The sequence below is a fragment of the Suncus etruscus genome, chromosome 5, assembly GCF_024139225.1.
Source record: "Suncus etruscus isolate mSunEtr1 chromosome 5, mSunEtr1.pri.cur, whole genome shotgun sequence".
NCBI lineage: Eukaryota > Metazoa > Chordata > Mammalia > Eulipotyphla > Soricidae > Suncus > Suncus etruscus.
In genome coordinates, this window is record NC_064852.1 from 53653129 (window position 1) to 53680915 (window position 27787).

The following is a 27787-nucleotide window of genomic DNA, read 5'->3' on the forward strand; positions in this document are numbered from 1 at the left end:
AACGCCGCTGTGCTATCTCTCCGGGCCCCAGAGACTAATTTTCTATCATTCCAGTCTGACATTCTCAAGCCTTTCTACTGTCCCAACTGGAGACATCCCATCTATCCTCTCCTGGCCCTCAAAATTCAGTGTGGAGATGCTTTCAGCCCATGAGCCCAAAAGCATGAATCTTGGGGGCACAGTCCATGCATATGGGCAAGGTGGCTTTTCCTATGGGCAACTGACCACTGAGAGCAAACATAGGACTGTCATACTTCTCTACATACTCAGAGAAGAAGACCAGGAATCCAGATATATGACCTTTGAGGAACCCTCTTCTCCATGAGAGCACTGGAGAAAGTCAGGACAATTCCTTCACTCTGAACACTTTAGCTAAAAATAACTGGCATTCAAAGGTCAGGAGTAAAGGGACAACCAAAGGAAAAAAATAAGGAGAGACGTTATTACTTCTTCACATAGGAATGAAATTAGTGGTGGGCCAGGGCAATGAACATTCCATCCTATTGTTTCTCCATGCTGCTTTGCAAAGAAAGCAAGCTCTTCACCCTAAGGACCACCACTGTGTGTTTAATACTGAGCTCCTGCTTTGGGTATATTACCCTTACTTCTCGCTGGAGGGAAAAACTGCCTCATACTAGGCACATTTGACCCCTAAACCTGAGCATGAGACAACCAGCTTGTGCCAGAGAACTCATAAATATTGACAAAACCAGTTTGAGGTCCAAATTAGTTCAGGAAAGATCCATTCTACCAAAGGGACTAAAGACTGAGCAAAGGCGGATCTCTAGTAGGTGCAACTCTTTCTCTGTTAAGGCTGAATCATAATCTCAGAAATGCCATCTCTATTATCCAAGATGAAGTTCTCTCAATGTCCCTGACATCCAGGACAAAGTGTGGCAAAAGAGACTCATGCATGAACCAAAGCTACATTAGTCAGGAAGAATTATAAGCACCCCAGGGGACCCTGAGTGGTTCCCAAAAAACACCACATGGAGAGCCTCAGTGTCTGCTCAACAGTACAGAGATGGAATCACTGGTGTGCACTTATACAGGCACTGAGAAAGAGAGAGCTCTGACAACAATGTTGGGGAGAGCCTTTGCCATAATTTTCCATTTTCACATGAAGAAACTCATCTGGAGATCAAGAGAGAGAGGGGCAGGAGCCAAAAGTTAAACTCACCGAAGACTTCTTGGGCTCACTACTCCCTCTCTTCCCACTCTGCTCCTGACCTAGCACCAGCACCTAAAGTTGCCTTGTTTAATTTTTTATTGAGTCTACAAACTTAAACAAAGCCCAGGATTTGAGGAGTGGTTATTTGCATTTAGAACCTTTTACTATCTTAGAATGTCAAGTTTCAGGACAAAATTAGCTACATGCTGCCCTTCATTAAAGACTTGTCTAATTGCCAGGGATTTGTGAGGATGGAGGATCAGTGCTGCAGACCACCCCAGAGCTACAGTATATTTGGACCATGAGCAGGGAAAGAGGTTTGCTGCAAAGGAAGGGGAGCAGACAGCTATCGTCATAACTTTATAGTTTGGCTTGCGATTCATTTTTAATGCATGCAGCACTTTTGACTCATGTGGATCTTCAGAGTTACATCACTTAGCCAAGAGTGAGTGTCTGACTCATCCACTTCCCATATCCCACTCCCACTGTAAGAAAGAAATCTTCAACATCTCTGGATTAATGGGTGAATGTTCCATTCCAGGAAACTGCCTCTTATTTTAGCCCACATGGTCTATCTTAAAGGCACCCCTGGTTCCATCCCTCTTATTATCCCTGTTTCAACCCTGCATGGAGCTTTGTTCTGATGACTGGCCTTTCCAACTACCTATGGGCAAGATTTACATTTCAAAATGACAAAAATGCTTTCTTCTCCTAAACTCTGTTCTGTAATTCGATTCCTGCAAGTGCACACCCAGGTCAATATCCCCAAAGAAACCAAGGAAGATACCATAGTTTGTGTTTAGATGATGTGGGAGACTTTGAAAGTATTTTCACAGATGTGTTGGACAAGCTAGAGTGATTGTTGAGTTTCTGTTCATGGGTAAAGTGAAGGGTATGAAGAAACAACATGATCCTGGACTATGTATATGATACCGTGGGCCAAGGAGAGACAGAGAGAACTGACAAGCAGAGTTGGACTTATCACTCACATATCTCAGTCACTTAGGGTAGTATTGCTAATGTTTTTTCTCTTATATAGTGAAACAGAAAGAAGTTTCCAGATTGACATTTTATTTTAAATTCCTTTTGGCCCTAATTTGTCCAAATGATTTGAGAATGTTTACAAACAGAGAGGATAGAAAAACAGAAGGTCAGATCCAAGAAAGAAAAGTAAAACCACAAGAAAAACAAAAGTAAAGGTCAATACTAGGGGAATTGTGAACCATTTACCACTCATTTGGATTAACTGAGAAAAAGCTCACTTCAATATTTGCTTTGTTTGACTCTCTCACAAAGCTATCATCTCAGGGAAGCAAATTCTCAAGGCTCTGGTTAGACAGATAAGCACATGTTGGTCATAAGGCACATATGCCATCAAGATGGGTTGAGATTCATTTTTACTGAGGGACAAAAAGGGAGCTTTACACTGGAGGCAAATATTCAGTCTTCTCCAGATTGCACCTAAAAGGCCATGTGTTAAATATGAACCCAAGAGTCTTTCCTGGCCCCTACCTTGTGTTGGTACTTCCTGCAGGCTGAAGTGTTGTGTGATGCAGTGGACAGGAAGCAGCATGGACTCAGACTGGGAAGTCACAGAGGATTATCATGCTTGGCTTCTTTTGGAAACTGAAAAATGTCTTCCACTCTTACTCTCTTACTCCTACTGGTCTCTCACCCCAGTGACTCAGAGCACACAAGCCCACAAAACATCACTCACAAAAGGTAATTTGTGATTTGGGGTAAGTGATTTGGGGTAAGGACCATGTCTTAAGGGAAAATAAAAAATGTATTCTTGCCACTTATCTCTTCATTTGTGAACCACAAACTCGGAAGGTATGTTTGTTAGGGCCCCATTAAAAACTGGCATTTCTTGGAGAACTAAAAGCAACCAAAGCACTTGGCTGAATTTTACAATTCTGGAGACTCAAAGTCCTTCACTGTACTGCCAGGGCAACAACCAGGCATTTGTGTACCAGGCCAAATTTTCCAAAGGATTCTGTAGCAACATTTTCCGAAATCATCCCTTTTCACATCTGAATGTTGGAATGTCTCAGTGTAACTGAATATAGTTTGTGGTATCCCCAGTCTCAGTTTTAGACATTGTGCCTGGCTCTCTTCAGGCCTTGTAGACCTTTACTTTTTCCTTAATGTTAAGTAATATTGCATACATATTTTAAAAGCCTTAATAATAGCCTTAATAAAGTGACAGTGATTTTAAATCCTTTTTATAGGTCAAGTCATTGGATCTTCAACCTAACCCTGGGGGAAGGGATTCTGACTTTACTACCATGACCTTGAGAGAATTGCTGTTTGAATCAGAGTAGGGGATAGAAGGAACAAAGAAATGATGTATTTGTGTAAGAACAGCAGTAAAAGGGGCACAGTACATATCAAGCACAATATTTCTATTAACATTAAAACGGCCAGGGGTTTCATGATTACATATTTCAGAGGGTTGAAACTAAGCACTTTACTTAATGGTTCTGTGTTAGACATTCTGTTTTTTCGGAGTGGAGAAGATGGGGAAGCTGTTTCCTAAGTAACATACCAACACTAGAGCAACCTGTCAGAATCCAAACTTCCATGTCTTGTTCCACCTCACTCAAGAGTAGCACTGCTAATGCTCTGACACATCCCTTCCACTGTTTATTGAAAATTTTGTGAATTGGCCATGACAAACTCTAATTCTATATCCAAACATCTCCCATACTTCATTCTAATTACACAATAGTCAATTCACACAATAAATCCTTTGTGAAAATTGTTTTTAGTCATCAAATATGATTGCAATGCAATGTATTAGTTTATTTGCCACTTTTCATTGATATAAATTGACTGCAGTAGAATTTTTCTATTCAAAGCTCTTTTTTTCTCTATTTTAAAATATTTCTCCAGGGACTCAGTTATATTTATTTATAAAATAACCTAGAAGGAATTAAAAAAAACAAGAAACAAAAACAAATTACCAGCAGTTTGAGATATGTGTTAGCAATAAAAATATGCTTTAGGTAGTAGGAAAGTCAATAATCAACCAGTATTGTTCAGTCTATACTGAACAGTCTGGCCAACCAGGGTTAGGTCTGCAGGGACCATCTTAAAAGATAAATCTAACAAAGTCAGAATCAGGGAATACACATATAATATGGACAAAAAAAAAAAAACAGACTTAGCAAAGACAGAGAAAAGGTTCTTAACACAAAATTATAAAAACTTTCAAACAGTGGAAATGACAGACAGAATAATAGGGTATTGGAATGGACTTTGTTACAGAGAATAGTGTTGTACACAGAAATTGTCAATACTTTGTTTTCTGTAAGTTTAAGTTTAGAGAACATACCCTGCTCAGGTATATTGGCAGGACTAATATCATTAAAATGGCAATACTCCCCAAATCACTGTACAGATTTAATGCAATCCCTCTAAAGATATCCATAATATTCTTCAAAGAAGTGGATCAAACACTCCTGAAATTCATTTGGAACAATAAACACCCACGAATAGCTAAAGCAATCCAGGGGAAAAGGAATATGGGAGGCATTACTTTTCCCACTTTTAAATTGTATTACAAAGCAATAGTTATTAAAACAGCACGGTTTTGGAATAAAGACAGATCCTCAGATTAGTGGAATAAACTTGAGTATCTAGAGAATGTTCCCCAGGCCTACAATCAAATAATCTTTGATAAAGGGGCAAGAAATCCTAAATGAAGCAAGGAAAGCCTCTTCAACAAATGTTAGCACAACTGGTTAGCCACTTGCAAAAAGTGAACTCAGATCCCCATCTAACATCATGCACAAAGGTAAAACCCAAATGGATTAAAGACCTTGATATCAGACCTCAAACCATAAGGTATATAGAACAACATGTAGGTGAAAAAAATCTACATGACATTGAGACTAAAGACATCTTCAAGAAGGAAACAGCACTCTCCAAACAGTGAAAGCAGAGATAAAGAGATGAAACTGTATTAAGCTGAGAAGCTTCTGCACCTCAAAGGGAATAGTGCCTAGGATACTATTCACCCAATACCCATCAGATAAGGGGTTAATATCTAACATATACAAGGTATAGACAGAACTTAACAAGAAATAAAAATATCTAACCCCATCAATAAATGGAGATAAGAAATGAACAGACACTTCCTCAAAGAAGAAATACAAATGGCCAAAAGACTCATGAAAAATGATCCACATCACTAATCATCAGGGAGATGCAAATCAAAACAACAATGAGGTACCATCTCACACCACAGAGACTGGCAAACATCACAAAGAACAAGAACAATCAGTGCTGGTGGGAATGTGGAGAGAAAGGAACTCCCATTCACTGCTGGTGGGAATGCTATCTAGTCCAGCCTTTAGGGAAAACAATATGGAGATTCCTCAAAAAACTGGAAATTGAGCTCCCATATGATCCAGTTATACCACTCCTAGGGATATACCCTAGGAACACAAAAGTACAATTCAAAAATCCCTTCCTCACACCTATATTCATTGCAGCACTATTTACTATAGCCAGAATCTGGGGGAAAAAGAAAAAAACCAAGATGCCCATCAAAGAAACTGTGGTACATATACACAATGTAATATTATAATCCATCAGGGGATATAAAGTCATGAAATTTTCTTATACGTGGATGTAAATGGAATCTATTATGCTGAGTGAAATAAGTCAGAGGGAGAGAGATAGACACTAAAAAGTCTCACTCATCTATGGGTTTTAAGAAAAATTAAGGACATTATTGTAATAATCCCCAGAGAAAATAAGAGATGAAGGCCGGAAGTACCGGCTCATAATATGAAGCTCATCACAAAGAGTAGTGGTGCAGTTAGGGAAATAACTATACTAAACTATACTAACAACTATCATGACAATCTTAATGAGTGAAAGAAGTAGAATGCCTGTCTCAAATACAGGCAAGGGTTGTTCGGGGCATTAGTAATGGGAATATTGCACTAGTGAAGGAGGCGGTGTTCTGTTTATAACTGAAACCTAACTACAATCATGCTTGTAATCATGGTGCTTAAATGCAGACTTTATATGTGTACCAAAGATTGATTGTCTTGGGAACATTCTCTGAATACTCAAGTCTATTCCATTGATGAGGGTCTGTCTTAATTCCAATACCATGCTGTTTTAATTTTTTGTTTGTTTGTTTGTTTGTTTTGGGGGGGGTCACACTAGTGGTGCTCAAGGGTTACTCCTGTCTCTTCACTAAAAAGTCACTCCTGGCAAACTTGGACAACCATATGGGATGCTGAGATTCATACGGAGGTCTCTCCTGTGTTGGCAGCATGCTAAACAAATTCTTTACCGCTGTGCTATTGCTCCAGTTTTATCATGCTGTTTTGCAGTACAATTTAAAGTTGGGGAAAGTGATACCTCTCATCTTCTTTTTCCTAAGGGTTGATCTAGCTATTCATCAGTATTCATTGTTCCAAATAAATTTCAGGAGTGTGTGATCAAATTTCTGAACATCATGAGTATCATTAAAGGAATGGCATTAAATCTTTACAATGCTTTGGGGAGTATTGCCATTTGAAAGATGTGAATCCTCCTAATCAATGAACAAATATGCTTCTCTATTTCCTTGTTTCTTCTTTCATATCTTGAAGCAGGGCTTTGTAGTTTTCTTTGTATAGGTCTTTCACCTCTTTAGTTGACTCCAACGCATTTGACCTTATGTGGCACTAATGTGAATGGAATTGTATTTTTTTTTTTTTTTTGGTTTTTGGTTTTTGGGCCACACCCAGCGGTGCTCAGGGGTTACTCCTGGCTGTCTGCTCAGAAGTAGCTCCTGGCAGGCACAGGGGACCATATGTAACACCAGGATTCGAACCAACCTTTGGTCCTGGATTAGCTGTTTGCAAGGCAAATGCCACTGTGCTATCTCTCCGGGCCCGGGATTGTATTTTTTTAATGTCCTTTCTTTTCTATCATTATTTGTGTATAAGGAGGATATGGATTTTTTTCATGTTAATTTTGTAACCTGCCACTTTGCTATATGAACCCATTGTTTCTAGAAGCTTTATTTTTTGTCACACCCAGTGGTGTTTAGGGGTTACTCTTGGCTCTATGCTCAGAAATCGCTCCTGGCAGGCCCAGGGGACCATATCCAATGCCAAAATTTGAACCACTGTCTGTTCTGGATGTGCTGCATGTAAGACAAACATCCTACCACTGTGTTATCTCTCTGATCCCTCTAGAAGCTTTTTGATAGTCTTAGGGATTTTCTAAATATAGTAGTATGTCATCTGCAAACAATGAGAGCTAGACTTCTTCCTTTCTTTTTTCTTTTTCTTTTTCTTTTTTTTTTTTGTTTGTTTGTTTTTGGGCCACACCCGGAGTTGCTCAGGGGTTATTCCTGGCTATCTGCTCAGAAATAGCTCCTGCAGGCACGGGGGACCATATGGGACACCGGGATTCAAACCAACCACCTTTGGTCCTGGATCGGCTGCTTGCAAGGCAAACGCCGCTGTGCTATCTCTCCAGGCCCAGACTTCTTCCTTTCTTACCTGGATGTCCTTAATAGCCTTTTCTTGACTAATTGCTATTGCAAGTACTTCCAGTATTACGTTAAATAGGGTTGGAGAGAAGGGGTAGCCTTGTCTTGTATCAGATTTTAGAAGAAAGGCTTTTATTTTATCTCTATTGAGAATAATATTTGCCATTGGCTTGTGGTAAATGGCCTTGACTATGTTGAGAAAAGTTCTTTCCATTCCCATCTTGGTGAGAGTTTTTATCATGAATGGGTGTTGGACCTTATGGAATGCTTCCTCTGTATCTATTGATATGATGAGATGTTGTTTTTTTCTTTTTGTTGATATGGTGCATTGTGTTGACCTGATTTACATATGTTAAACCATTCTTACATTCCTAGAATGAAACCTTCCTGGTAATGGTGTATGACCTTCTTGTGAGGCATTAAATCCTACTTGCTAGGATTTTGTTCAGGATCTTTGCATCTGTGTTCACCAGGGATATTGGTCTGTAATTTTTTTTTTTTTGCAACATCTCTGTCTGTTTTTTGGTATCAGGGTGATGTTAGCTTCATAAAAACTATTTGAAAGGGAGCCAGAGTGATAGCACAATGGTGGGAGTTTGCCTTATACACAGCTGACCCAGGACGGACCTGGGTTCAATCCCCGGCATCCAATATTGTCCCCCAAGCCAAGAGGGATTTCTGAGCACATAGCCAGAAATAACCCCTGGCCAAAAACAAAAACAAAACAAACAAAAAACCAACTATTCGTGAGTTTTTCTGTTTCTTCAACTTCCTGAAAGAGCCTGAAAAGCATTGGTAGTAGTTCCTATTGAAATGTTTGAAAGAATTTGTTAGTGAATCAATCTGGACCTGAGCTTTTGTTTTGGGGAAGACTTTTAATTACCATTTTAATTTCCTCAATAGTGATGGGACTGTTTAGATATGCTAGATCATCCTGATTCAACCATAAAAGATTATAGGATTCCAAGAATTTGTCCATTTCTTCCAGGCCAGGTTCTCTTGTTTTGTGGCATAGAGTTTCTCAAAGTAGTCTCTGATTGCCCTTTGAATCCATGTAGTATCTGTAGTAATCTCCCTCTTTTCATGTCTAATTCAGTTTATTAAGTTCTCTCTCTCCCTTTCTTTGAGAATTTTGCTAGTGGTTTATCAATCTTGCTTATTTTTTCAAAGAACTATCATTTGCTTTTATTGATCTTTCGAATTGTTTTTTGAATTTCTACTTCATTGATTTCTGCTCTAAGCTGTTATTTCCTTCTGCCTACTTATTTTTGGTTTATTTGTTGATCATTTTCTAATTTTGTAATGTGTATCATTAACTTATTTATATAGGCCCCTTCTTCCTTCCTGATGTGTGCTTGCAAAGCTATTAATTTTCCTCCTAGTACTGCTAATTATTAGTATTATTATTTAATTATTCAAATTGATTAAGTATACAGCACCAATAGTGAACTCTTAAGTAAGAACTTGGGTAATGTAATGATTATGGATCAATGTATGTTCATCCTTGGGGAAAACCTTGCACCATTTTGGTGATTTTGTTAATAAAAGAAGATGTACATTTTGAGAAACTATTTCTCAATTTTATAGTAAACCTAAACTTACCCTTAAAAGCATGAAAAAAAATTTGTGAGATGACATTCTCTTCCCTTGAGCATATATACATAGGAATGGGCATATACTTGAATGTCATGTATTCACTATATTTTTAGTCATGAAGAACTGTCTATTTTCCAACATAGCTAAACTATTTAAGTTTCCCCAGAAGTGTTGGAGAATTTCAATCATTTGACATTAACCTTGACAAACCTTATTTCGACTTTAATATACCCATCCTCATGGGGAAAGTATTTTATTTCCACTTCCTTTTCCACCTCCTAATGACTAATAAAAACATTAAAAAGTAATTTGGTACCTCTTCATGCACTTATTGTAAACAAATTATATTTTTGAGAATAGATAATCTAATCTGTGTAAAATTCTTAAAATTGTGTTATTTTTCCTCTAATTGTTTGTTATCAGAGTTCTGAGTTCTCATATATAAACACAGCAGGTAGGGCATTTGCCTTGCATGTGGCTCATCCAAGTTTAATCCCTGGCATACCATACGATCATCTGAGCCTGCCAAGAGTGATTTCTGAGTGCTGATCCAGGAGTAACAGGTATGGCCCAACAACAATAAAACAGATACATAATTTTTTAATGTTTTCTCCCATCCTATATCCTTTTCACTTTCCCAATAGACCCTTTGATACTCAATAGATTTTTTTTAATATGATCATTTCCAACTTACCAATATTTTCTTGTCTTGTTTGTGAATGTAGCATACTATATTTAAAGAAACTATTTCAGACATAAAACATTTTCCCATGTATCCTATCCATTGGTGACTCCAAAAAATGGTGATCTATATGACATATTTTTCTGTATCTTTCTTTTTTCTCTTTTAATCATACCCTGTACTGTTCAGGGGTGACTCCTAATTTTTTGTTCAGGGATTAATCCTAGAAGGCCTTGCAGGATCCTTTGAGATGCTAGAGATTAAAACTGAATCTACTATGTACAAGGCAAGCACACTATTTCCTGTAAAATCTCTCTGGCCCCTCTTACAATTTCTTATCTAAAAAATTGAGCCACACCACTAGCAACATGTCACCAGTTTGTTAAGAATAACTTACACAAAAATATATACAGCCCTTTGTCTAACCCTCAATGTGGATTATGAAAATCAGTATTATTAAGACAATATCCAGACCTTATTTAAAAAATGTCTCATGACAGTGAAAGCTCTATCTGAAATGGAATTTACTATAATGCATACTTAATAGTTCAATTTAACAAGTACTTACAAAAATAATACATATCACATATATAATTCTCACTGTTACCATTATTTCTACTTTAGTTATGTTTCAAAGTTGGGATTTTGCCTATACAAGTTTTTCCAGATGACTATGCATTAAAATTAGGTTTTCAAAGGCCAAGGAATCCTCAGTGGTATGTGTATAGTTTCAAATCTACAAAGAGTGTAACTCTTACCCCAGAATTATATAGTGAATTATTAGTAATAGAGAAAGAAAATTATAGTCCTCAAATTGTCACCAAGACTAAATAACTGCAGGAAGAGATTTAAATAGAGCAATGACTTTTATTTAGCATCATTATTAAACTTAAAATTATCCATGCAAGATGACTTAGTGAGTTGCACAATTATGAAATTCTGACTTGTATATCGGGACTTTAGAAAAAGAATATTCATTTTCCATGTTGATGTTCCACGTGTGAATTTTCCCATTTTGTAATTTTCCCTAGAATCTTAACACAATTAAAATCATAATGAATTAAATTCTACTGCTCAATACTTCAAGACTCCAGAGGACAGAAGGCAAAGGAAAGAGCAACATCTCTAACCTGTAACGAATTGAGAGGATGAACAACCAAGCTGAAAATAACCTAATAAAGGTTGTTCATTCTGGGAGTTTTAACAATATGCTTTCTTTCTCCAAGAACAACACTCAGGGAAATAAAAAAAGGCAAAGAAAATTAATCTAGTTGACAATGATAATGTGCCATAACAAAGTTTTAAAACTCAAGTAAATTAAAGCAATTCAGGTACAAAAGAGAAAGGATGCCTAGCATGTATTCAGTATTGCTCTGTTTTTGAAATCTCTCTGATATATGACAGTTTAGTTTATGTGTTAACTTCTAAAATACACAAATTGATGTTTGACTATATAAATCTGTCTACAGCAAATCCCTTCACTTATCTTAAGGATAACTGGAACTATTAAATATTACTGGTCTGAGAACAAATTAAAGGCAAAAATAAAATTTTTGCTTACCTAATTCTCTCCTTGGCTGGTTCCTCAAATCCTCCAATTCCTTTTATGAGGAGGAACAAAGAGACAGTATAACAGAAATGACATTTTTCTAAATTCTCATGAACAAGGCAACTAAAGTGTGTGATTCCACTCTACCAAAAGGCAGAATGATAGAGAAGATTTTATAGCTAAGTCTTCCTTCCTGCATATGTAAGAGGATGGATAATCCCCTTAAGAATTGTCTTTCGCCAAGAAACAAAATGGTCTCAGTACAAGAACTGCATTAGCTTTCGGTGATAATGAAATTTTAAAAGGCTTGTGTAATAAAGGTGTGGCTAGCACATGTAAGCATAAAGCAATAGGTTCCCTGATTCCTTACCACTTACTTGAGTCCTAAGACTATACTTTCAGGGATCATTTCTATAGTATGTAACCACTTACTTGAGTCCTTCTTTTTAAACTCCAGAAAAAGCCTATGGTTCTATTTCAATAGAGCAGAGTTTAAAATACTTACATTAATATTAGTGAACATCTGCCGAAAGGAAAAACACTGATATAGGCCTTCGAGCTAAAACTCATGCCCAATACCTTACACTTTGCTTCTCTATGTGTATAATCAAGCAGCAAACACAATTCATGAACTACATTTTCTGTTTCATCTACAGGTCAACTTTATCCAACTAAAACGATAGTTACCTGATCCAACTAAAAGCTCTCATTTGTAACATGGCAATACCCAAGCTTCTGCAATCAATGGGTCCTCAGATACGAAGCTCAACACCCTGTGTTCTCAACTCTCCTATATAAATTAGTGGCCAGATTATGAGGATCTCAGAGTATCTACAATGACAAGGACCATCCTTTTTGTTGTGGGGAAAAAAAATTATGTTCAGTCTCGAGTTTTGGAGTTTTGGAGATCAGTTGTCTCAAGAAGTTCAGAACCTTAAAATGGTGAAGTGGTGATGGGAATGTTGCACTGGTGAAGGGGGGTGTTCTTTACATGACTGAAACCAAACCACAATCATGTTTGTAATCAAGGTGTGTAAATAAAGATATTAATTAAAAAAAAAGAAAATGCTAAAAAAGAAGCTAGGCCCTGTCTAGTAGTGGTGGAGCCTGCCTAGGCTAGGGCATTGACAACAAAATCCCAGGGATGAGAGATAGACTCCTACATCCACTGATACCAGGGAACTCTGCTATTATTCCAGCGAAGTGAAATTTAAACATCTATTGTTTTTATTTATACAGTTTCTTGATTTAAACACCAATATTACAAACATAATTGTAGTTGGGATTCAGTCATAACAAGAACACCCCCCTTCACCGTGCAACCTTCCCATCAGCAATGCCCCCTCTTCCCTCTCCACCCCCCATCTGTATTTGAGACAGGCTTTCTACATCTCTCAAGCATTGATATTGTTATGATAATTCTCTGCATACTTATTTAACTGCACTCTTCACTCTTTGTGGTGAGCTTCATATCTTGAGCCGGTCCTTCCAGCCCTCATCTCTAGGCATTATTTCAATGTCTTTAATTTTTCTTAAAACCCATAGATGAGTGAGACTATTCTGTGTCTCTCTCTCCCTCTGACTAATAATAGTCAGAGCATAATAGATTCCATGTATATCAATGCATAGGAAAATTTTATGACTTCATCTCTCCTGACAGCTGCATAATATTCCAGTTTCTTTAGCCATTCATCTGCTGAAGGGGATCTTGGTTGTTTCCAGAGTCTGGCTACTGTAAAAACTGCTGTGATGAATATAGGTGTGAGGAAGGCATTTTTGTATTGTATTTTTGTGTTCCTAGGGTATATCCCTAGGAGTGGTATAGCTGGGTCAAATGGGAGCTCAATTTCCAGGGTTTTTTTTGGGGGGGGCCACACTCATTTGATGCTCAGGGGTTACTCCTGGCTAAGTGCTCAGAAATTGCCCCTGGCTTGGGGGGACCATATGGGACGCCGGAGGATCGAACCGCAGTCCTTCCTTGGCTAGCGCTTGCAAGGTAGACACCTTACCTCTAACATCACCTCACCGGCCCCCAATTTCCAGTTTTTTGAGGAATCTCCATATTGTTTTCCATAAGGGCTGAACTAGACAGCATTCCCACCAGCAGTGAATGAGAGTTCTTTTCTCCCTACATCCCAGCCAGCACTGATTGTGCTTGTTCTTTGTGATGTGTGCCAGTCTCTGTGGTGTGAGATGGTACCTCGTTGTTTTGATTTGCATCTCCCTGATGATTAGTGATGTAGAGCATTTTTTCATGAGTCTTTTGGCCATTTGTATTTCTTCTTTAACAAAGTGTCTGTTCACTTCTTCTCCCCAATTTTTTGATGGGGTTATATTTTTTTCTTGTTAAGTTCTGTCAGTACCTAGTATATTTTGAATATTAGCCCCTTATCTGATGAGTGTTGGCTGAATAGCTTCTCCCATTATGTGGGTGGTTTTGTATCCTAGGCATTATTTCCTTTGAGGTGCAGAAGCTTCTCAGCTTAATATAGTCCCATTTGTGTATCTCTGCTTTGACTTGTTGGGAGAGTACTGTTTCTTCCTTGAAGATGCCTTTAGTTTCAATGTCCTGGAGTGTTTTACATACGTGTTGTTCTATATACCTTATGGTTTCAGGTCTGATATCAATGTCTTTAATACATTTGCATTTGACCTTGGTGCACAGTAAACACCTATTCTTATTTCTTACTTTGCTTATTTAAATAGATGAAGAGCAACAAAAATTATCAAGAGTATTTTCCAAAGCACTCTAACAAAACGAGGCTGAACAGTTGCACTGAGCAATTGTTTTAGCCAAACATACTGAAAGCCCTAAGGCTTGACAGCTTTTATGAAAATGCATCAGTTGGGCTGACAGACACTGATGCATCACAGGAACTTTTCTATGAGCTGTGCTCCCAGTGTCTGAAAAAGCATGAAGATATGGGGTCTGCATGGATGGCTGAGACTGAAGACCCTTGCTCTTCTGATTCTCTATGTTGTGGGTGAATGTGGTAATTATCAATCTTAAAACATAATTCAAATGCATTTATTTAATCAGAAATACAAGCTCCTCCACCCAAGTGACACAGATAGACCCAGCATCTTGACCCTTTCTTACAGTATACACCCTGGACTGCATTCTCTAGAAAAATGACATCCCCTGCATGGTCAGAAAGATAGGCCAGAGATATAAAAGAGCAGAACTAGTCTGAGTTGAGAGTTTTATGCTCTAAAAATATGGGTGACTCCATTTAAAATTCATTTAAAATCAGCCTCAGCCATACTACTCCCCCACATCCCTACAAATAGCTGCTATGCTTTTCTCCAGCCACACTACACAGCGCTGATTGCATGCTGGAAGCACTAAGACCAGCTCAGAACAAAAGGCACTTCCTTAGAGATTTTACTCCGGCCAACACTGATGCCCTCTGACCCCAGATGGAATTGTAAGGAAAAATAATTAGTTCTCAATAAAAATTTCTTACAATAGGTTATAGCCTCTAAGATCTGACCATAGTCCCAGGTAGGGGGCACTGGTACAGGCCAAAGCCTTCCCAACTTGGAAGCACTCTCCTAAGTAGTACATTTAGGCATTAGTGAGCAGGAAAGTAGGTCAGAGCCCCGAGTCACATGTAAAGACCACAATGTACACTGGCTAGTGATGAGCTGAACCCCATAGTTCATATTTTGCAAGATGCAAACAATGCCATTAGCAGATGGAACTTCCTAAGTCTGCCATCACAGATATCCATGTCAGCTCTGTGACCCCTCTTATCCCACAGTCTGCCAATAAGCCTCTTTGCACCTGGGTAAAAAGCAATCTCAGGGCCAGGATATAGCACAGGGATTAAGTGCCTTGCAAACAGCTGTCCCTAGTTCAATCCCTGACACTGCCTATGGTGCCCCAAGCACTGCCAAGAATGATTTTTGAAAACAGAGCCAGAAGTTAGCCATGAGCACTGCCTTCCTCTTTCCCCTCTAAATATCACTTGTATAAACAGTTCTCAGGTCACCCTGCTTCAGTGCCCCCCCCCCAAAAAAAAGCCTCTAAAATGGACTTGAGTGTAATTATTTCCCTAACTGCACCACTACTCTTTGTGGTGAGCTTCATATTGTTAGGGAAATAACTACACTAACAACTATCATGACAATCTTAATGAGTGAGAGAAGTAGAATGCCTGTCTCAAATACAGGCAAGAGTTGGGAAGGGGGGCCACTGGTGTTGGGAATGTTGCACTGGTAAGGTGGGGGTGTTCTGTTTATGACTGACACCCATCTACAATCATGCTTGTAATCATGGTGTTTAAATAAAGATTTTATATATTAAAAATAAAATAAAAGTCTAAAAAAAGAACATCATTGTATTATATTACATAAAATGTATTAATCATTAAAAATACATTATTATATATAGCATGTATAATTTAATCACCCCAATTTTATTTCTATATGTTCAAGGTATTTGTATTATACATTTCAATATTCATGTTAATATAAATATAAAAGTATAGATTTATTCTAAAAATAATAAAATGGACTTTATCTTTTTTAACCTCATTGGTTCTTCAAATATGGCCAGCAGATGAATCAATGTCTCATATCTTTCAACTGAACTTTATGCAATAAGCTTTCCTTTGCTCACATTTCTATTATTCTCTTCATACACATACTTGTGATTGTACGTGTTTTTGTTATATAGAGGAATTTGAGAACTCAATCCAGCAATCTTGGGCTCTAATAACCCAACAAAGAAGCAGAGAAGAATGGTCAAAACTCATTTATTTCATTCATCCCTGTTTTCTTCCCCTGTATCTAAAATATCGCCTTCCCTCTCTCATTAAGACAGAATAGTGTAGACATTTAGCAGCCCAATTTCTGACGCAGGATCACACAGCAGCACCATTCCCTACCTTGTCCCATAGGATACCTTTTGCCTTTAGGTCTTCTAATTCCAAAGACCTTGTAGAAAGGTGGAATAAAGATAGGCTCAGAGGTGACACAGACCAGGGTTTGGGGGCACTTCGATGGCAGTAGCATATAGGAACTTCCTACATTGTAACCTAAACTATCATAGAAAGTTGCTGCAAAAACTAAAGCAAATGCCTCCCATTAACTAGGTGCAAGTAATGAAATACGGGGCTGGAGATATAGCATGGAGGTAAGGTGTTTGCCTTTCATGCAGAAGGATGGTGGTTCGAATTCTGGCATCCCATATGGTCCCCTGTGCCTGCCAGGGGTGATTTCTGAGCATAAAGCCAGGAGTAACCCCTGAGTGCTGCTGGTTGTGACACAAAAAAAAACCAAACAAACCAGCAATGAAATACCTGCAGAATCACCATTATTTAAAAACCATCCCAAGAGGCTCTAATGCTGTCCTGACATTGACTTGCTCCACAGTGGATTCATATGACACCCTGATGACTAGAAAACAGCAACAACTTGCTTTCTGGGCAGGTTTCCCTGCCTTGCCACCTAACAGTGAGTTGAAATCAGAAGACACTCAGTGATCCTCATCTTCAACAAAGGATCTGTGCGAAAACCAAAATCTCTAATTACAGAAGCCTGACTGCGACAACCATGACTGAGGACAAATTTTTCTGGGAACATGAAGAAAGACCTTAGGGTTCAACTATTAGTATGCCCAAAGCCTGTAGTTGGTCTTAGGACAGGATGCTTCATGGGTAGGAACACTGTTCTTTGGCCAAGGATAATTCCCAATTTCCCCAACATTTGTTGTGCCTATGCAAACAAAACAAAACAAAACAAAAGAACCTGCCCTCCCTTTTTAAAATTTTTGTTTGTATCTTCTAGATAGGGGCTTCTGCCATTTTGCATAGAAACTTGGGACATGAATTACCTTGTTTTACTTCATATTTTTGTGTTTTTCTAAAAAACATTTATTAAAAAAAAAGGATGAAGGTCAGGAGCCAAGGGGTCTCAGGTGCATTGGTAGAGATAAAAAAAAGCAAGTCAATGTCAACAACAGTAGAATCAAGAGACCCAAACTATAATAATCTAAACTTAAAATGGGCCTGTTACACTAGAAGGCCAGGGGGCTAAGGGTGGAGGAATAGGATGCATACTTGAAACTTTGGTGGAGGGAGGTCAACATTGGTGGTGTGAATGGCCCTAAGTCACTGTCACTGTATGCCTGAAATCCAACTATGAAGGACTTGTAATTCACAACGGTTCCAATAAAAATTGTTAAAATAAAAAACCCGAGGTCGGAGAAATAGAATGGAGGTAACACATTTGCCTGGCATGTAGAAGGACGGTGATTCTAATCCCGGCATTCCATATGGTCCCCCAAGCCTGCCAGGAGTGATTTCTGAGTGTAGAGCCAGGAATAATCCCTGAGTGTTGCCAGGTGTGACAGCCCCCAAAAAACCCAAAAATAAATAAAATAAAATAAAATACCCAAAATAGAAAACCAAAACGTTTGGGGTCAGAGTGATAGTACAGTGGGTAGGTTGCTTGCCTTGCATATGACCAACCCAGGTTTAACCCCAAGCATCCCATGTGGTCCCCAGCATGCCTCCAAAAATAATTCCTGAGTGCAAAGCCAAAAACAACCTCTGTGCATCTCTGTGTATAGCCTCCAAATAAAAACTAAATCAATCAAAAAAAAAAAAAAAGAGGGACTGAAGCAGTGGCACAAGCTGTAAGGAGTCTGCCTTGCCCGCATTAGCCTAGGATAGACCATGATTCAATCCCTCAGCATCCCATATGGTCCCCCAAGCCAGAAACGATTTCTAAGCACATAGCCAGGAGTAACCCCTGAGTGTCACAGGGTGTGGCCCAAAAACAAAAAAATATATTGAAAAAATAAAAGTAACATTACAGGGTATCTAAGACCATTTTTAAAGAAATGAATATAGAAATATCTTACCATTTTTAAAGCGTATAAAAACTTATGGATCAGATTATGAAATTTTTAGAGGAATTTAATTAGCAAGAGTGAGGGCCAGAGCGGTGGCTCAAGTGGTAAGGCATCTGCCTTGCAATGCACTAGCCTAGGACCGACCTTGGTTCAATCCCTCGGTATCACATAAGGTCCCCCAACCCAGGAGCAATTTCTAAGTGTATAGCCAGAGTAACCTCTGTGCATCACTGGGTGTGGCCAAAAACAACAACAACAACAAATAATTAGCAAGAGTTCCATTGAACATTTATATAAAAAAAACACCAAATACATGATATCCAAGTGAAATACAAAAGTTCGCATGCAGCTCTATTAAAAAACTATTTAGAGAAAAGTTGTTCTAGAATATGCTCAGGCCCTGTGGAACCCTCTCCCACCTTTACAGATAGGTAAACAGGGGCTTATCTCTGTCCCAGCCATCAATCATACCATCATACTGATAGCAGCTGATACATCATACCATCATAACCATCATACTGATAGCAGCAAGGAAGTATCACAGGAATAAACCAAAGAACCAATCAAGCACAGATTTCACATTACTGGTGAATTTTATGACCACTATTCAAAGATATTATAAATTAACATGGCTTCTAAAATGGGGTCCATGCATCTTTTTGCTTGTTTGTTTTATTTTTAGGGGCCACACCTGTGACACCTGTGACACTCAGGGGTTACTCCTAGCTATGCACTCAGAAAACACTCCTAGCTTGGGGGATCATATGGGATGTTGGGGGATCGAACCGTAGTCCATCTTAAGTTAGTGCGTGCAAGGCAAATGCCCTACCACTTGCGCCACCACTTCAGCCCTGACATGCAGCCTTATATCATATTTACATCTTTCTTTTTTCCTTAGTGTGTGGTACCAGTGAGAAACTATGGGTCTCATATACTCAAGCTTTGTGTCACTTGAAATGTATGATTCCAAAACAGAGGATACTCTTTTTTATTTTTTTTTTGTGCCAAACCCTGTGACACTCAGAGGTTACTCCTGGCTATGTGCTCAGAAATCGCTGCTGGCTTGGGGGACCATTAGGGATGCCAGGGGATCAAACTACAGTCCATCCTAGGCTAGCATGTGCAAGGCAGACAAATGCCTTACCTCTTGCGCTACCACTCTGACCCCTACAGAGGATATTCTATCTCCTCCGGCCCCTACAGAAGAAATTCTATCTCAAATAAGAAATTGCTGAATAATGGCAGTTCAGTTTTTAGGAAACAAAGCATTAGAAGAAAATATAGTATTAATTTTGTTTATATTAATATTACCAACAACCTCAAAATTAGATATCCATTTGAAAGGGTGATGCTAGTTGTTGTTTGGGATAGATCAGATATGGTTTAGATCTTATGTAAGATGCATTGCTATTTTCCAAAAGTCTAGTTATATATGTCATTGAATGGATTTATAGTCATCTTCACAATACAACCAGCAAAGTGTTCTTCACAAGTTTATATGCATGTGGCTTGGTAAAGGGGGCTATCACTAAGTGATCAGGAGCTCAAGAAGACACTTGGTTCCTCTTTTGATTTCTAAGCTATGAAGCTTTGAGGAGAGGATAGTTTCTGAACTGTGTTCAACCTAAGAGTACCCCTCATATTTAGACATGGAAACACATACCTACTCTCACCTGGTATGGGATATCCTGCTCCCAAAAGCTTCAGTTCCACCGCTACACTAGTGCTTAATTCTCTTCCTCTCCAGCACCGGTTTATCAGCTCTGATTAAAATTTGCACTGTGCATTCAAAGCGCCATTCCATATGGGCATTAAGTAAATCTACTTAGTGATTGCACTGGGAGGAGACAAGGCCAAACTAATCATCCTGATTAGTGCTGTCAGCCTGGCCACGAAAGACTAGCTGGCGCTCAGGGCCACACAAAGACAGACAATGGGCAATGTTGTTGGCTTCAGAGCAATTGGACTGGGCAGTGATGGATGCTCTGTGTGTGGCTTATGAGATTGTTAAGGATCTAGAAGTGGCCCAAGAAAAGCACTAACTCCATCTCCTTTCATTAAGATAAAGTTGGACTGTCCATGAGCCAGTGCAGGACCAAGGAAGCTTTTGTCTCTTTTATCACTGACATGGGCAAAAAAAAAAAAATCTATATATATTAAATAAGAAAAGGTAACTCAGTGTATATGCAAGATGGAGCTTATGTGACACTATTTGTCTGCATTTCAAATTAAGAAAAGGATATATGAATGTCTTCAGTGAATACAAACAAAACTTATTTAATTCAACATGATTTAATCTTTTGATTATTAATTGTATGGTTTAAAAGAAAGAGAGCCTTGATTTCTCTGTGTCCCTTTGTCTCCCTCAAGGAGTTCTGATTGATGGGTATGGGACCATGAGCTTTTGGGGGCTATATCTGCAGGTTGATCTCAAAGGACATTGGGTGCACCCCTGCTCTGGACAGAAAGCTGTGGCCCTTAAGTTACAGACATAGATTGGAATCAGAGTTGGAATAAAATTCCCATGTTCACACACAAGTACCTGCTTTCATTTACTTGTAGCTCCTCATCCCTTTGGACCCCTAAAGTCTCTACTGATTCTTTATCTAATCTGGAATAAATCATTTGACTTTCTGGTTTTAATTTTGAAAGTAAAATAAATTGCCATTTCATCAGTAAGAATGCTAGAACCTGCCAATCGCATGGTTGCCCTCAAGACAAACCTGTGACCTGGGCCAGAAAGATAGTACTATGGCTAGGACACTTGTCTTACACATGACCACCCTGGGTTCCACTCCCAACATTCCATATGGTATCTCCCAAGCCAAGTTCCACTAGGAGTGATTCCTGGGCACTGAGCCTGGTACTCTTGAGCATTGTTGGGGTATGGCTCCAAAACAGAACAACAACAACAACAACAACAACAACAAATCAGCAAAAACAGACTAAACTGTAACCACATAAGTGTGACTGGTACTGGTATTCACATGCCAAGAGCAAATCAACCTTACTTTTGCTCTATCCATATCAAGAGCTCAGCTTCTGTGCTCTCTCTCTCATCAGACTACAACTTAGACAGCTGAGGTAAGAACATAGCACACACTCTGCCTGAAACAAGACAGATTCTTTTTTTCTTTTTCCTTTTTTATGGTTTTTGGGTCACACATAGCAGTGCTTAGGAGTCACTCCTGGCTCTATGCTCAGAAATCACTCCTGGCAGGCTCAGGGGACCATATGGGATTCAAACCACCGTCCTTCTGTATGGAAGGCAAACGCCTTATGTCCATGCTATCTCTCCGGCCCCAGGAGGGCTTCTTTTTTAAAAAACTTTTTATTTAAACACTGTGATTACAAAATTGTTCATGATCGAGTTTCAGTCTTACAATGTATACCACCCTTTACCCATGAACATTTCCCACCAATAGTGTGCCAGTTTCTCTCCCAACCTCCCCCCTGCCTGTCTCTGGGGCAAGCATTTTACTTTTCCCTCACTCCCTCCCTCTTGCCATCTCTTTCTTATATTTATATACACACACATGTACATGGAACCTATATGTAGGGAGATATAAAGAAAGATGTATATCAATTATTTTTTCAGAATTCAATGTTCTAAAGGTAGAAATAACCCACAAATAGAAAAGCTAGGGAAAACCCAAGCAATGTAGAAGATAAATAATACACAATTGAAAAGTCATTAGGCCAAAAATAAAATAGAAGAAAAATAAATAGATTCATATAAATAAATGAAAATGAAGATGTAGCTACCAGAATACAAGAAACACAGGAAAAGTTGTTCTAAATGAAAACCTCAAACATTATGGTCATTCAACAGAAAACAAGAGAATATTTAAATTAGTAACTTAACCTCATATCTCTTAAATTTAGAAAAGCATAAAAATCCAAAATAAGTTTAAGGAGCAATAAAATTACAGAAGAAAAGAATAATATAGAAGAAATGCAAAAAATGATTGGGGGTGCTGAGAGGACACAGCTTTAAGGCATTTGCCTTGCATGCAGCCCACCTAGGACAAACCTGGGTTTAATTCCTGGCATCCCATATGGTCCCCCAAGCCTACTAGGAGTGATTTATGAGTGCAGAGCCAGGAGTAACCCCTGAGTGCTGCCAGGTGTGGCCCAAAAACCAAAAAAGAAAAGATATTTAAGAAAAAATAATTAAGGGATCTATACATAAAGAAAAAAGGGAGAGATGTCTGCATCTAGCCAGCTCCATAGTCTCATTTTGTTCTTGAAAGATACATAAAGCAAGCTGTAAAAAATCATTGGTGAGGGCCCGAAGAGATAGCACAGTGGCATTTGCCTTGTAAGCAGCCAATTCAGGACCAAAGGTGGTTGATTCGAATCCCAGTGTCCCATATGGTCCCCCGTACCTGCCAGGAGCTATTTCTGAGCAGACAGCCAGGAGTAACCTCTGAGCACCGCTGGGTGTGGCCCCAAAAACACAAAAAAAATAAAAAAATAAAAAATCATTGGTGGGCCAGAGTGATGGCACAAGGCATAAAGCATCTGCTTTGCACGTGCTAGCCTAGGATGAACCACAGGGAAAAAAGAGAGAAAAGGGTGGGGGGAGCTTGAGTAATAGTGCAGTGGTAGGGCATGTGCCTTCCATGCAGCTGATCCAGGATGGACCTCAGTTTGATCCCCAGTGTCCCATATGATCTCCCGAGCCAGGAGTAATTTCTGAGCACATAGCCAGGGGTAATCCCTGAGCATCACCAGGTGTGGCCCAAAAACCAAAACCAAAATCAAACAAAAATAGTGTCTGTACAACAACCAAGATCTCTAATTCCAGAGGTCTGAGACAACTGCAACTAAACAGAACTTCTGGAAACATAATGAAAGACTATCCCTAGGCTTCATCCTAGGATCGGTGCAAAAACCAAGACCACTAACTACAGAAGACTGATTAAAACAACAGTGATAGAACAGAACTTCTAGAACAGTCAAGAAAGACTCCATCCTGTGACTGTGCAAATACCAAGTTCTCTAGTTACAGAGGCCTGATTCTATCATTCACGACTGAGCAGAAAGTTTCCAGACACCACAAAAGGATCTAAGGGAGAGTAAAAGAGCATGTACGGAGCCTGTAGTTATTACCATGACAGTATACATCAAGGGCAGAGAAACCCTGTATCTCTTAGGCCATGGGAATTCCATTTTTAATCTCCCCAATAATAACTGTGCCTTATGCAAAAGAGAGAGAGAGAGAGAGAGAGCGAGAAGCACAAATTAATTTTTTGTTATCATTGTTGTTTGTTTTATTTATTATTTATTTTGGGACTGTGGTTATTGTTTGGCTGTTGTCTTTACTGCTGTGGTGCTTTTTGGGTTTGTTTGTTTTTTTTTTGTATTGTTGTTATGTTTTTCTTCCTTTTCCCCTTTCTTCTCTTAAATTGATATTTATAGCCTCTAGAAGGACTCCTCCCATTTTTTGCTTGTTTGCATTTTGCTCCTCTTTTTTTTTTTCCTTTAAACAGAACCACAGAACTTGAACAATCTTGTTCTGCCTCATAAATTGAGGGGGAAATAATGGAGGGTACCAAGACCAAACAATCGTATGAACATTGAGTAGAAATTAAAAAAAAAATGATCAGACAAACACCAAATCCAAAGCCAACAAAAACAGAATCGATACTCAATCTACAACAAACTAGACACAGAGGGGACCACTTATACTCACAGCCTGGGGGGGCAACGGAGGGGGATATGGGATGCATGCTGGATACAGAGGTGGAGGGAGGACAACATTGGTGGTGGGAATGCCCCTGATTCAATGTCACTGTGTACCTAAAAAGTTACTGTGAAAGGTTTGTAATTCACTGTGGTCAAAATAAAAATTATTAAAAAAAAAAAAGTCATTGGTACACCTGCCATGCACCATCACAAAGAGATGGTGGGCCAAATTCCACCCTGCCAAAATATCATGCCTGCTGCACCCATCACCCACAACTGCTGCTCCACCAATGGCCCTGCTTTATCACTCATCTATGGCTCTCTGCAGAGATACCAATCAGACCAAAACTCCAGGTATGCAGGTATTTGGGCTGATATCACTAAGACAGTGGTCGGCAAGCCACGGCTCGTGAGCCACATGTGGCTCTTTATACTTTTTAATGTGGCTCTTCTGTGCACCCAGCTCTGATCAGAACCAAGGCCAATGTTCCCATTAGTGTTTGTGACTTTGTCAGTCATTGTCAGGATGTAATTTTCTCTACATTGTAAGGAAAATTTTACGGAATTTAATGTTATCAATAAATAATATCATTCTAAAGTTTTTGGTTTATTAGTTGTGTTATTTGTATCCTCCCAACCTATGTGGATACTTGCATGCAGAATATTCTCAATAAAAACTTATTGAAACTAAAAACAGTGTACCATTTTATGTATTTTTGGTTTGAAAAATATGGCTCTCAAAATAAATTTCAATTGTAGTTTTGGCAAGATTTGGCTCAGTTGAAAATAAAGGTTGCCCACCACTGCACTAAGACTTTGTTTGGAGTGAGTGTGTGTACCCTCCCCCTGCCTTCTTGTACTTCCAGAAGACCTGGCAGCTAAAAACATGCTTCACAAAAACCACAGTATCAGCAATAGTACTTGTATTGTTGATGCAGCAGCACGACAGTTCCATTTTTGTTTTTGACTGTCATCTATGTAGGAAAACATCAATTTAGATGCCAATGTGTATATGAAGCCAACTGATATTCAGAAAAAAATTAAGTAACAGAATGATCAACTAGCAACAGGAGCTTACTAAACCTTCTGACAATGACCTCATTAATGACCTCATTGGATATACAATAATTTTCACAAATATGAAAACGTGTTGTTGTACTCTTTTTTTTTCTTCCTTTTTAAAAATAATTTTGATCCACATACCTGGAAACAAATGTATTATGATCATCTATGTTAACTATGTGATAAATTCTGTTTAAATAAAGTAAATTAAATTAAACAAAAATATACAAGGGAGAGAAAACTCTAATAAACTAGATGAGGAAGAAAAGATAAAAGCTATAACAGATACCACAGGAGTACAAAAGATCACATGAACAACTTTATTCCATTGAATTAGAGATCCTAGAAGAAAATGAATAAATTTGTAGTATTTTAACATCCTCATATGACTGAACCAGAAAGAAGTTGAAAACCTGAACAAAATCAAAATGTAATCAAAGCATCTCTATCACGCACCTCTTCTTATTCAGCCCTCCAAAAGTTGGGTCCAGACAGTCTCTAATGAGCTCTTTCAAACCTTCAAAGAAGAGCTACTTCCTGTCCTTTTTCCATTCTTCCATAACTTTAAGGAAACAGGAATTTTTCCAAATAATTTATATAAGGCCATATTACCCTAGTGCCAAAAAACATGACACCACTTAAAAAGGACATAATTTACACCAATATTCCTGATCAACATGAATGCAAATATCCTGAGAAAAATCTTAGCAAACTAAATTCAACAATACATTAAAAAGATCAATCACTGAGATCAAGTAGAATTTCTCACAGTGATGTATATATATGTATACACACACACAAACACACACACACACACACACACACACACACACACACACATATCTCCCAAGGTTCAATATACTCAAGCCAGTTAAAATGCAGAGAAAAGGGGCAGGAGAGATAGCACGGAGGTAGGGAATTTGCCTTGCATGCAGAAGGACGGTGGTTTGAATCCTGGCACCCCATATGGTCCCCTGAGCCTGCCAGGAGTGATTTCTGAGCATAGAGTCAGGAGTAACCCCTGAATGCTGCCGGCTGTGACTCAAAAACAAACAAAAAATGTTCCTAAAAATGCTGAGAAAGGGCCCGGAGAGATAGCACAGCAGTGCTTGCCTTGCAAGCAGCTGATCCAGAACCTAAGGTGGTTGGTTCGAATCCCGGTGTCCCATATGGTCCCCCGTGCCTGCCAGGAGCTATTTCTGAGCAGACAGCCAGGAGTAATTCCTGAGCACCGCCGGGTGTGGCCCAAAAACAAAAAAACAAAACAAAACAAAAATGCTGAGAAAGTATTCAAAAGGCTCAACATCCATTTATGATCAAAAAATAAACTTTTCTTCACTAACTTGCAAATTTAAAAGCCAAGTCTTCTAAGTGGTTAACTTACTGGAATGTCCTTTGGTAAACCCAAGTCAGTTGTATTTATTATGCATCCAATATTAAAATACAGACCAGTATTTCTCATAGATGATAGCATACTTGAATCACATCTGAATAGAATAATAATAATACTGAAGTCTGTGTCCCTGGCTAAGAGATATTTCTGATATAACTGTTATGGATATGGTCTAGTTCTCAGTCATTTTATTAGGGATATTAATAAAATAATAGTAACTTTAAAAGCTCTCCTGGTGATTCAAATAAGTAACATTTTGAGAATTCGAGGAAGATTCACATAAAAGTAAAGAGCTGCTGATTGAATGAAAATTCAATAAACTCACCTTAAAAAAATATTTCTTTCCATTTTAAGTAAAAAATCTGGATTTCAGCTTTTAATTCACACACAAGTTTAAAGAACTCCAAACTTAAAATTATTCATTTTGTTTGGGCATTATTCAAAAGAACCTCAGTGTCATCCATATTCAAAGAAGATATGTTTTATATATTAAAGATGTTTATATATTTTAGGACTATGTTAACATGTGTATTTTAAGTGATTTTTCTGGGCAAACTAAATACAAGTATAAATTATTTTGGACAAATTAATTTTATTTTATTTTATTTTATTTTTTGTTTGTTTTTGGGCCACACCCAGTAACGCTCAGGGGTTACTCCTGGCTATGTGCTCAGAAGTTGCTCCTGGCTTGGGGGACCATATGGGACACCGGGGGATCAAACCGCGGTCTGTCCAAGGCTAGCGCAGGCAAGGCAGGCACCTTACCTTTAGCGCCACTGCCCAGCCCCGGACAAATTAATTTTAACTGCTTCCATATCAAATAAGAAAGTTTCCATTGTACCCTATAGAGGGGGAGATAAATTATTTTAAGCACAAAGATAGTAAGATTCTGGGATTGTAAAAGACAAAGGGAAGAATGAATTAAAAAGAAAAAAATTAAGAAGGAAAGAAGACTGTTGAGATTTTTTTTCCAAAAAAATATGGAACACTCTTGAATTTGTGTGTCATCCTTCCACAGGGGCCATGCTAATCTGTATTGTTCTAATTTTAGTATATGTGCTGCCGAAGCGAGCACATAATATCTTTATTTAAGCACCATGATTTTATTTTTGGTTTTTGGGTCACACCCAGTAGCGCTTAGGGGTTTACTCCTGGCTCTACACTCAGAAATTGCTCCTGGCAGGCTCGGGAGACCATATGGGATGCAAGGATTTAAACCACCATCCTTCTGCATGCAAGGCACATGCCTTACCTCCATGCTATCTCTCTGGCCCCT

General features: G+C 38.6%; 1 protein-coding gene, 1 non-coding gene and 1 pseudogene across 3 annotated transcripts in view; 1 reads left to right on the forward strand and 2 right to left on the reverse strand.

Annotated features, from left to right (window-relative positions):
• TLN2 (talin 2) overlaps positions 1–27787 on the reverse strand; it is a 346512-nt gene that overhangs the window by 190659 nt on the left and 128066 nt on the right. The window lies entirely within an intron of this gene.
• Positions 11890–11974, forward strand: LOC126010396 (uncharacterized; annotated as a pseudogene).
• LOC126009762 (U6 spliceosomal RNA) lies at positions 27485–27586 on the reverse strand. The gene has a single exon (XR_007495973.1). It is a non-coding gene; the product is annotated as a U6 spliceosomal RNA (small nuclear RNA).